Source organism: Pituophis catenifer, unplaced genomic scaffold (assembly GCF_029215685.1).
Source record: "Pituophis catenifer annectens isolate HBS135680 unplaced genomic scaffold, rPitCat1.0.hap2 SCAF_7, whole genome shotgun sequence".
Classification (NCBI taxonomy): Eukaryota; Metazoa; Chordata; class Lepidosauria; order Squamata; family Colubridae; genus Pituophis; species Pituophis catenifer.
This window is the reverse complement of record NW_027256887.1, coordinates 30,961,184-30,972,746: the sequence shown is the minus strand read 5'-3', so window position 1 is coordinate 30,972,746 and position 11,563 is coordinate 30,961,184. Positions and strand designations below refer to the sequence as shown.

Below are 11,563 nucleotides of genomic sequence, written 5' to 3'. Positions count from 1 at the left end.
TCCTTAACATTGGTTATGGGCCCAGGACACTGAGAGTTAGTGTGAATACACAGTACCATATTCAGACAGCTGTTTTTGTGGTTTATTGTTCAAGTGAAGATGGCACAAGAACAGTCAACTAGCATATCCCTGATAAGCTGGTTGGATGGAACAAACTATGTTTCCTGGTCTATGAAGTGCTACTTTTGTGTAAGGAAGGACTATGGGCTGTAGTTCATGATCCACCCGATGTACCGTATTTTCCGGCGTATAAGACGACTTTTTAACACATGAAAATCTTCTCAAAAGTCGGGGGTCGTCTTATACGCCGGGTGTCGTTCTCCTGTAACCAGGCAGACCAGCCCGAAAGGCTCTGACGAGCCTTAAATGGCTCTGGCGATCCCAGCTCTGACGATCCCAGCTTTGCCTGCTAATCAGGCAACTCAGCTGGGATCGCCAGAAACCACGTAAAAGGAAAAAAGTTTTTTCCCTTTTACTCTGACGATCCCAGCTCTGACGATCCCAGCTGAGTTCCCTGCAACTCAGCTGGGATCGCCAGAAACCGCGTAAAAGAAAAAAAGTTTTTTCCCTTTTACTCTGACCATCCCAGCTCTGACGATCCCAGCTGAGTTCCCTGCAACTCAGCTGGGATCGCCAGAAACCACGTAAAAGGAAAAAAGTTTTTTACCTTTTACTCTGAGGATCCCAGCTCTGACGATCCCAGCTGAGTTCCCTGCAACTCAGCTGGGATCGCCAGAAACCACGTAAAAGGAAAAAAGTTTTTTACCTTTTACTCTGAGGATCCCAGCTCTGACGATCCCAGCTGAGTTCCCTGCAACTCAGCTGGGATCGCCAGAACCATGGCTCTGACGGTCCCAGTTCTGACGGTCCATCCCATCCCAGCTGAGTTCCCTGCAACTCAGCTGGGATGGCCAGAGCCATGTAAAAGGGAAAAAGTTTTCCCCCTCCAGCTTGCTTACCTCAGCTGCTAGTCCCAACGCTTGCCTTGCTTTGCTTGCCTGAATCTATTCAGGCAAGCAAGCAACTCCCTGCCTGCAATCAAGCAAGGAGTTAGTTGTGGACTTCAACTCCCAGAATTCCTCAGCCAGCAAAGCAAAGCTGGCTGAGGAATTCTGGGAGTTGAAGTCTACAAATCTTAAAGTTGCCAAGGTTGGAGACCCCTGTTCTATTGGGTAAGTTTTTTTCCCCTTTGGGAGCTTTAAAAAAAATAGTCAATTGAGGTTTTTTTAGTTGTTCTTTTTTAGACCTAGGAAGTTTAGGAAGTTTTAAATTTAGCTTTCATATAAAAATAAAAATAAAATAAAATAAAACAATATTTGTGCAGCTTTCTGAGATTTAGTGTGTTTCTGTAGTGTTTCACTCCAACTACACAAACACACAAAATCTCACAAAGCTGTATGTGGAATTTTGTGTGTGTAAAGTGTGAAAGTTGGTTTTTTGGACTTTTTGTGGCTGTGTGAGGTTCCTGCTTGTTGCAGGGGCCATTTTGGGTCTAGCACAGCTGCTTTTACATTGTGGGTGAGCCAGTTGTGTTGTGTTGTGTGTGTTTAGAGTGTGAAAGTTTTTTGGGGGGGCTTTTTGTGGCTGTGTGAGGTTCCTGCTTGTTACAGGGGCCATTTTGGGTCTAGCACAGCTGCTTTTACATTGTAGGTGAGCCAGTTGATGTTTTTTAATTTTTATTTGGTGTGCATTGGAAGAGGGGCAGTCTTATATGGCGAGTATAGCCCAAACCCTATATTTTAACAGGAAAAGTTGGGGGTCGTCTTATACGCCCAGTCGTCTTATACGCCGGAAAATACGGTAACTGCTTGGAATTCAGCAGATGATGAAGATGCAAAGAAAATAGCCAAATTTAACTGGGATAATGAAAGGGCTCTTTGTATAATCAGACTGACACTAAGTGACCAGCAGCAGTCTATATTCGTGATGAGGAGTCTGCTGCCAAGTGTTGGGACGCTCTGAAGAGGATTTATGTTCGTGATAGTGTGGGTGCACCTTACATGTAAACTGTTTAGAGCTCATCTTCTGAAAGGTGGAGATATATTAGCTCATTTGGAGTTTATGAAGGGAACTTTACAAGAGCTATATGAAAAGGAGCTGATTTTCTCAGAGCTTCATCAGGTTTATATCATTCTTTCCTCTTTGGATGAAGGTTATAATGATTATGTATCTTCACTGGAAGTCCTGACCAGAGATGAACTGACATTGACTGGCATAACTGAGAGATTGTTAGAAGAGTCCAGAAGAAGGCAAGATAAAGACCAACTGAGAAAGAGACAACCACAGGAAGAAAAACTATCTTCAACTGCCTATATTGTTAGAAAATGTTTTTCTTGTGCGGCTAAGGGTCATATAGCTAAATACTGTAAAAAGGGCAAGAAGCTGAATACTGGTAGTCAACAGAGAGCTAAAAAGGATGTTAGTTTAGCTATATCCAGCTCAACTACAACTGTAAACCATGATTTGTGGGTAGTTGACAGTGCAGCATCGCAGTCTATAACTAATAGTAGAGGTTTGTTAAAATGACTAAGAGTAAACAACATGTATCATTAGCAAATGGATGGAAAATGAAAGTATATACTTTCATTATATACTGGTACTGCATATTGTTCATGTATAAATGAGCATTTACCTATGTTGTATGTACCTAAACTAAAATTTAACCTGCTATCTGTGAAAGCATTGTTAAAAGCTGGGTTTGTAGTAACATTTAAGGGAGATAAATGTCTGATAGAAAAAGATGGTACAACTGTTACTGCAAAGTTAGAGAATGATTTGTTTGTTCTGAATGATGATCCATTAATCATGGCTAATGCTAACTCAGTTTACGATAACACGAAGCCACATGATGAATGCATTCACTTGCTTCATAGGCGTTTGGGACATGTAAACTTTAAAATGTTAAACTGTGGAATTATCAGATGGGATAAAATTAAAACCTTGTAAAAAATATTTAAACTGCAATGCTTGTAACCAAGAAAAAAGCAAGGTAACTCCTGCAAACAGAGTTATGGGTTTACTACAAAGAACCTTTAGAGGTAGAGTTTGCAGATATCATTGGTCCTAAAAAACCTAGTTTAGGAGGAGCCTGTTATATATTGAGCATAATAGACCATTTTTCTCATTATGGTTTCTGTTACCTTATGAAAACCAAAGCAGAAACATTCCAGCATTTTTCAAACTGGCTGAGGTTTGCTGAGAGGAAAAAGAAACGCAAGGTTCTTTGCTTGGTAACTGACAATGGTACTGAGTTTACCAATAACAAGTTTGTAACTATGTTACAGAAAGCTGGCATTGAACACAAGCATTCTGCCCCTTACAGACTGCAACATAATGCGTATATTGAACATAGAGGGCAAACTTTGCAGGCTATGGCTCAAATCATGTTATCTGATTCTGGTTTGCCTGAGACACTTTGGTGTGAGGCAATAATGTATGCTAACCATGTCTTGAGTAGCGTAGTCAATTCAACAACTGGTGAATTACCATTCACACATTGGCATGGTAGAAAATCAGAATTGTTATTTGCATACATTTGGATCCCCAGCATGGGTTCATATTCCTTCGCAATTGAGGCGAAAGGGGCAACATAAAGCAAAGAAGCTGTTTTTTGTTGGTTATGAATCCAACCACAGGTCATATAGATTTTGGGCGCCAGATACCACTAGTGTGTACTGCAGTGCTAGTCCTAAGTTCCTGGACCATGTTGGTTGGAGTAAGCTTGAGCAGGAATCCTACAAGGTAGATGATGGTGTTATAGTGGATACTCCATTGTTTGATGATAACCCTGATAATGAGATAGTTGAAGAACCTTCTATTACTGTAAAGGAGGAAGAGGTTATAGGGGAGGTAGAAGAGAAATTACCTGTACCGAGACCTGAGGTACCGAGACATTCAACTAGAGAGACACGTCCACCTGATAGGTATCAAGCAAGTATTGTATGTCAGGTGAACATTGAGCTTCCAACTTTAATGAAATCAAACTGTATCCTGAAAAGGATCAGATAGCTTGGAAGAAAGCGATGGACAAAGAGCTGACATCATTGAAGAAATTAGATGTGTATGAGAATGTAAGGTTACCACCAGGTGAGCATGCAATTGGTTGCAAGTGGGTTTATAAACTAAAAACTGGTGTGGATGGGACTGTTACCCATAAGGCAAGGTTAGTTGCTCAAGGATTTGCTCAGTCAGATAAGGACTATGATTGTTCTGTCCCCAACCACATGCACACACACCAACAGACGTTCAAGAGTTAAAGACCAAACCAGTCGGCAAAATCCTTTTCCTTATAATAACGGAACTTGGCAACAACCTAGTGGCTGCCTGCCAAGAGTTTTTTTTTATTAAAAAGTTTTATAAGAAATACAAACATTTTCTCCCCCCCACCCTTTCCCCCTCCCCCTTCCCCCCCCACCCCCCTCCCTAGACTTCCCAGAACAGGCACAGCGTATAGCATTCACAAACATAAAGCTATACAAAACATAAAATATGCTAACAAATTATTGCATTCATATTCTCCCTAAATCTTTAACTCCTTATAACTCAAGAACTATAAACATAAACTACTTAAAAATATTTCATTCATAAGCTATATGAATCTTCTTGTTCGGATACTTTTTTTTGCATATAGTCAATCCATCTTCTCCATTCTGATATGTATCTTTCATTTGAATGATCTTTAAGATATGATGAAATTTTTGCCATCTCAGCCAGATGCACAACTTTTAATGTCCATTCCGCAATGGTAGGTGGATCTTCCTTCTTCCAGTACTGTGCCACCAGTAACCTGGCAGCTGTTATTAAATTCAAAACCAACTTAGTCTCTATTACAGTACAATCCGTGACTATTCCCAACAAAAAAAAAACAACTGTGGTGTAAATTTAATTTTTTTCCTTAAAATATTTTGAATAATCCACCATATTTTAATCCAAAAAGCCTTAATTTTTTTACATGTCCACCATATATGAAAACATTTTGTAAAAGTTCTCTCTTAAGTTTTGAGCTTGTGTGAATCTTACATTTCTAACCCATATCTTTTCCCATGTATCCAACATTATTGGTTCACCTACCCATTTTATCATACAATCCTTGACTAGCTCTGTTTCCGAATCTATTTCCACTAATACATTATACAACCTTTTAATATGCATTTGACCTTTATCTCTTATTTGCTTTATCAAATTCTCATCCTGCTGCAAAATACCAGTTTTTTTATCCTCTCTCCATCTGGCCTGCAGCTGACCATACTGAAACCAAGTCTTAATAATTCCTTCTTCTCTTAATTGCTCCATAGATTTTAATTGTAATCTAACTCCTCCCTTATAAAGGAGTTCCTTATATGTAAACTTATCTTGCTTTTGCTCCAAATTTATATTCTCTATCGCGTGTCTGGGTACTGTCCATATTGGTAACTTATCCTTTAGTTTATATTTATACTTTTTCCAGACACGCAGTAGAGCATTTCTTAATATATGACTTTTAAAAGTCTTATCTACTTTCTTGTCATACAATAGATAAGCATGCCAGCCGTAGACCAGACCATATCCTTCAATATTCAGTATCTCTTCCTCGGTTAAATTTATCCAATCTGTAATTGCTGAGAGGGTAGCAGCTTCATAATACAGTCTTAAATTGGGCATTTTAAGACCACCTCTTTCTCGGGTGTCTTGCATTATCTTTTGATTAACTCGTGGTTTCTTCCCTGCCCACACAAACTTGTTTATGCCCTTCTGCCATTCCTTCAAATTTTCATCTTTTTTAAGTATAGGTATCATTTGAAAAAGAAATAAAAATCTTGGTAAGATATTCATTTTTTACAGCGGCTATCCTACCCAGCAAAGACAGTTGCAATTTCTTCCAATTTTCCATCTCTTTCTGTATTTTTTGCCATAACGGTTCATAATTATGTTGATATAATTTCATATTTGCAGTCATAATATAAACCCCTAAATATTTAACCTTCTTAACTATTTCGAATCCTGCTAACCTTTCTATCTCTTCTTTCTGGCTTCTGTCCATATTTTTAGCTATTATCTTTGTTTTAGCTGTATTTATTTTAAAACCAGATACTTGTCCATAAGAGCAGATTATATCCATCAAGGCTGTAATCGATTGTACCGGTTGGGCTAAGGTAACCACCAGGTCATCTGCAAATGCTCGTAACTTATATTCATGCCATCTAATTCTGATTCCCTTTATTATATCAGTCCCACATATTTTATTTAATAAAATTTCCAGCGTCAAAATAAACAATAACGGAGACAAGGGACAGCCTTGCCTTGTTCCTTTTTCTATATTAAAATTATCTGTTAAACCACCATTGATTATTATTTGCGCTTTGTTTTTGATATATTGCCTTAATAGATTGTATAAAATGTTCTCCAAATTGCATCCTTTCTATTAGTTTTAATAAGAATTGCGAGTTCAATCTGTCAAAAGCTTTTTCAGCATTCAGAAAAACTAGCACTGCGGGTACCTGGTTGTTCCTTCCCAAATACTCTAATAAGTTAACAATTTGCCTTACATTACTTTTCATTTGTCTTCCATTTATAAAACCAGTTTGATCATGATGAATCATTTGCTGCATAACTGTCATTAATCTGTTTGCTAAAATTTTTAGCAAAAATCTTATAGCCTATATATAAAAGTGAAATCGGCCTATAGTTTTTAGGGTCTGTATAGTCTTGCCCATCTTTTGGGATCAGCGATATAAATGCTGTCTTCCAAGTTGGAGGTACCTCTCCTCCCTGTTGTATATTATTGAATAATTCCTTCAGTGGTTCCACCATTTCCTCCTGTAAACTTTTATAATAAATAGCTGTCAAGCCATCCGTTCCAGGAGCTTTACTCACTTTCAACTGCTTAATTGCAAACATAATTTCCTCGGAAGTTATCAATTGATTTAAGCTATCCCTCTGCTCTTTTGAAGTTATACAAATATTCTCTTTTTGCAGATATCTATCTATATCTATATCTTGAATTTTATCACGTATACAGCATTGAATAAAACTCTAAAAAGGCTTTTTTAATCAATTCTTGCTCATAAACCTCCTTACCCTTGTATTTCATTTTCTCTATTGTCCTTGCTTTCTGCTTTTTCCTTAACAAATATGCCAACCACCTATGTGGTTTATTGGCGTTACAAAAAGTATTATGTTTTGCATATTGTAAATTGGTTGCCACTTGATCTGCTATTAACATATTAAACTGACCCTTCAGTAAATTAATTGCCTCTTTAATTTTCTTATCTGTTGGGTTGGCTATTAAAGCTCGTTCCTGTTTATTAATCTCCTCTTCTAATTCTTTTCTTTTTGCCCCGTTTCTTTCTATATTTATTATTCAAATATATCAAAATTCCTCGCATGTAGGCTTTACTTGCATCCCATACCATTTCCATAGATATACCCTTTTGCATATTCATAGCAAAAAACTCTTTCATAATTTTTTTACATTCTTTTACATTTTCTTCGTATCTAAACAAATTATCATTTAACCTCCAGGACCTCCTAGGCCCTTTCCCATACTCCAATTCCATCCAGACTGGACTATGGTCTGTCAATGTTCTTGAACAGATCTTCGTGTTCTTCACCCTAGATAATAAATCATTAGTAATTAATATAAAATCAATCCTTGAAAAAGATTGATGTCTATCCGAGAAAAAAGTAAAATCTTTTTCTTCTGGGTTTCTTTCACGCCAAATATCCCTCAACTCCCAGTCGTCCATCATCTCCCAGAAGGTTTGGGCAATTTTGCTCTTGTTAAAACATTTTGTTTAGGTCCCTTCTTATCTTTTTTTACATCCAAAACACCATTCCAATCTCCCAATAGGATACAAGTTTTATATCTCCATTGTGTCAACTTTGAGTGTAGTAAGTTATAAAATTTTTCTTGTTGTTGGTTTGGGGCATATACTCCAATTACAAGTGTTTTTTCTCCTTTTATTAAAAGTTCAATCGCTAAAAATCTTCCTTGATCATCCGCTTCAACTAATTTTGCAATTAAGTCTCTTTTCACATATATAACTATACCATTTTTCTTCTCTGATGCTGCTGCAACGTAATGTGTACCTAATCTTGCATTTGTCAAACATTTTTTTTAAGTTGTTTTTCTCTTTATTATAAAGAGTAGAAAAAAATGCAGCTTAGTCAAAAAGACCGAAGCCCATGTCGTCGTCAGATTCTTCCGACTCTTCTTTCTTTTCTTCCTCTTTCTTCTCTTCAGCAGAAGCAGCACCACTGGCAGGCGCCCCTCCTCCGGCAGGGGCTGATGCGGCTGGAGCACCCCACCAACTCCCATGTTGCAGATGAGGCTTCCGATGTCAATGTTGGTTAGAGCCTTTGCAAAGAGGCCCGGCCAGAAAGGCTCCACGTTCACTCCCGCTGTTTTGATGAGGGCGTTGATTTTATCCTCCGTGACGGTAACTTCGTCGTCGTGCAGGATGATGGTGGAGTAGATGCAGGCAAGCTTGGAGACGGAGGCCATGGCTAGGAATTGGGGGCGTGCGGTGCCAGTCGCTGGGGAAACGCGGCCTTAGCTTCGGCTGAAGAACGCAGCACCTTCCACGCCACGAGAGAGCAGGACTGAGACATTTGTCAAATATTTTTGATCTTGTATCCTAATATCTTGTAAACAAGTTACTTCATTCTTAAATTGTTTAAGATAGTGAAATATTTTCCTTCTCTTCTGCGGAGAATTCAAACCATTGACATTCCAGGTCAAAAATCTAGTTCCCATCTCTGGGCCTCTGAAGCACTTGGAGCAATTTCTGATGGTCTTGCCTCATTTGACCTTTAGGTCTTGCTCTTCCCACAGCTTCTGTTTTGGTAGTTTCTTGAGTTGCTATCTGCAGTTGTTGTTGTTGTTGTTGTTGCTGTCTAAATTCTTCCTTACGCTTAGCTGTTGCTGCTCTGGTCTGTCTTTGATCCTTCGGTTCTGCAAATATATCAATTAAATCCACATCTTGAACAGCCATCTGAATTTGTAGTGGTTCTTCTTGACCAGTCAAAAGTTCCCCCTGGACCACTGTCAGTAGCTCTTCTCTCTCTCCTTCCAGTACTTCCTTCTTTCTTTTTCCTTCTGGTGATTTGGGTGTCCCAGCCTTTAATACATTGATGTAAAAATCTCTTGCTTTCCATATTGTATTAAGCCGATATCTCTCTCCAGAATACGTCACCACTAAACCGGCTGGGACCTCCCATCTGTACTGTAATTGACGTTTTTTCAGCTCATCCACCAGAAAAGCATACTCCCTTCTCGCTCTCAACATCTTGGCGGGGGGGGGGGGTTCTTTCATTGTCATCACCTCCTGGCCTTCAACCTGAAGCTTGTTTTTAAAAGTAGCCTGTAAAATTTCATTGCGTACTCTCCTTGTAGTAAAATATATTACAATGTCTCTTGGTAAGTGTTTCTGTCTGGCCACCCAAGAGTTAACACGATATGCCTTGTCAACCTGCCAGCCCAGCTCAGTTTTCGTCTCCCCCAGCAACTGTGCCAATGCCTCTGACATCATTTCTTTCAAGTTCTCTTGTTTATTCTCCTTCACCCCTCTGAATCTTAAAGCAAATTCCATATCTTGATATTGTAACATCGTTACATCATCTTCAGCTGTCTCAAGTCTGCTGTGAGTCTCTCCCAATTTTTTGTCCAAAATTTCCGTAGATTGCTTAATTTCTTCAACTTTATCATCCACCATTTCAATATCACCTGCCAAACATTTAAATGCCAATAGTATATCATCTCTGATCTGCTGGTTCCGAATTAAAATCTCATCTGAAACAGCCTGTATTTTTTCATAAGTTTCATTAATTTTTTCCTTGGTTTCATTAATTTTTTCATTAATCACAGTAGCAATTTTATTTCGTGTGGCTTGTAGGGCTTCTTGTATCATCTCAAACGTTAAAATCTGTGGGTCTGTTAGAGGGGCAGAGGCTTGCAATCTAGGGGTATGAGCTGGGGAGTTTCCAGCGCTCCCAGTTCATTTAATAGGAATGGTCTTTACAGATTTTGAGGCCATTTTCAGTTTAAATTGATCGTATTTTATTCAGAAGCCAAAAAGAAAAGTTCATCAAAGTCAAAGAATTTTCCCAATCGTAAATTAACATTTAAAATCCTCCTTCTCTCAGCCCAACAGTTCTTTCCAGGCAAGAGGCTGCCAGGTAAACGAAACTTTCTGTAACTTTCCCTTTCTCCACCCCTCCCTTTCAGGTTTCAATTGCCATTTTGATGCAAATTGCTAACTTGTTACTTCCAAAGGAGGCTATAAACTTTGGAGTTAAGTGTAAATACTTGCAGTCTGACTTCTCCTGGCTTGTTCTGCCTGCAGCAATTAAAGGTGTTAAAAATCCCTCATTTGTTGTCAGCAGAGATGGTTGCGGCTTCTAGCCCCGCTAAATAGCGGAGTCTTCCTAGGTCCGGAGCAGATTGGCAGACTTCTAGGGAGCCCTCACCCTTTGCGCCCCAGGATTTGTCCTGGGGCACTTGGGGGGCTCTACCTTCGCCTGCCAGCTCTTCTCTCTCCCCTTTGCCCAGGGAGAGGGTTTTCAAGCCCCAGACAGCTGTTTTTCGGCTGTTCTGGGGCTTTTACGGAACCGGGGATCGGGCGCCCACAGAGGAGTGTCAGCGAAGTCCTGCGGAGCCAACCGGAAGTCACCAAGAGTTTATTATTTACGAAGAGGAGAGACAACTTCTCCCCACTCCTGGTACATCAAAAGAAACAGCTCAATAATTACGGAGTCAATCAAGTCCAGAGATAATCCAGCAAAGTCTATAGCAAAAGTCCGGCAATGCAGAATGGCGTGGAAGCTTTCAGCTTTGTTCGTCACAAGGTTTGACTGGCCACCATGCTCCCTTTTATATCCTGTGGGGTGTTGTTGTAGGAAAAATAACGGACTAGGACAAGCTCTTCAGTGCAGGAAAGAGTTTTTATTTGCGCAAAGGTTCAAACAGTCCGAGGACCACGAAACAAAAGTCTGAACAGTGATGACTGATTTCAACCAGATATTTATACAGTATAAAGACAAAGTTATTACGAAGAGTGCAACATTTCGCACGTAGAAGTTACCCTTTAATCTATCTCTAGGAAAGACATAACAGCCTGATTCCCACAGGCTCAGGTTCTCAGCTCCGGAGCTCAAGACATAATAAAAGAGGAGATAAGGGGCTCAAAGGCGCCTCAAGAGCAGTAAAAAGGACAGTAAGGGAAGCAGTTTTTCTTCTCTAGGATATACATGACATTTGAGGTGTAATAAACAGTAAACAACAGGATGTATCTGTTTAGGGTCAGTTTGCCCTTTTACAATGCTGTACCTACGTCAAATACCTTGTATCAATTCAGCACCTTGGCACGGAAGAGGCACTTCTGCCTTGACCAAAGATTTGGATTTCTAATATTTAAGTTTTATCCCAATATCGAATCCTAGCCTGGCTCATACCCCCCTTTGTGACTCATCTGAGATAACCAGACGAGTCACACCTCTAAGTCCTCTTCCTGCTGGAGCCTTTTATAATCCCACATAGCCATCACCTGAGCAGTAGTCTTACGTTCCACCAGCAAGGATAGACTTT

The 11,563-nt window shown here is 39.5% G+C and overlaps 1 pseudogene; it reads right to left on the bottom strand.

The window, feature by feature from the left end:
• Positions 1-8,089: 8,089 nt before the first annotated feature.
• Positions 8,090-8,570, bottom strand: LOC139319435 (large ribosomal subunit protein P1 pseudogene; annotated as a pseudogene).
• Positions 8,571-11,563: the final 2,993 nt, after the last annotated feature.